This window comes from Penaeus monodon, chromosome 15 (assembly GCF_015228065.2).
Source record: "Penaeus monodon isolate SGIC_2016 chromosome 15, NSTDA_Pmon_1, whole genome shotgun sequence".
In the NCBI taxonomy this organism is placed as follows: Eukaryota; Metazoa; Arthropoda; class Malacostraca; order Decapoda; family Penaeidae; genus Penaeus; species Penaeus monodon.
Window position 1 is genome coordinate 37,071,909 of NC_051400.1, and position 220 is coordinate 37,072,128.

Sequence of the window (220 nt, forward strand, 5' to 3'; positions counted from 1 at the left end):
ATATATGTGTTCCTATGATGTCCACTAAAGAAAACTCTTAAACGAGTTTGTCATTTGAGATAGAAATTAGGCAAATTGGTGTTGAAAATATTTTGAGACATCCACCGCAATGGAAGTTGTGTCATGGGCACCACAAGTGCTTTGCCACCAAGGAGGCAAGCACTAGGTCCGCTAGGGACATGTTTATCCTACTACTTGAGTATATGTTGATGAAAGTTTC

The 220-nt window shown here is 39.5% G+C and overlaps 1 protein-coding gene across 1 annotated transcript in view; it reads left to right on the forward strand.

Annotated features, from left to right (window-relative positions):
- LOC119582352 (AT-rich interactive domain-containing protein 4B-like) overlaps positions 1-220 on the forward strand; it is a gene marked incomplete at its 3' end in the record, with an annotated part of 36,609 nt that overhangs the window by 21,325 nt on the left and 15,064 nt on the right.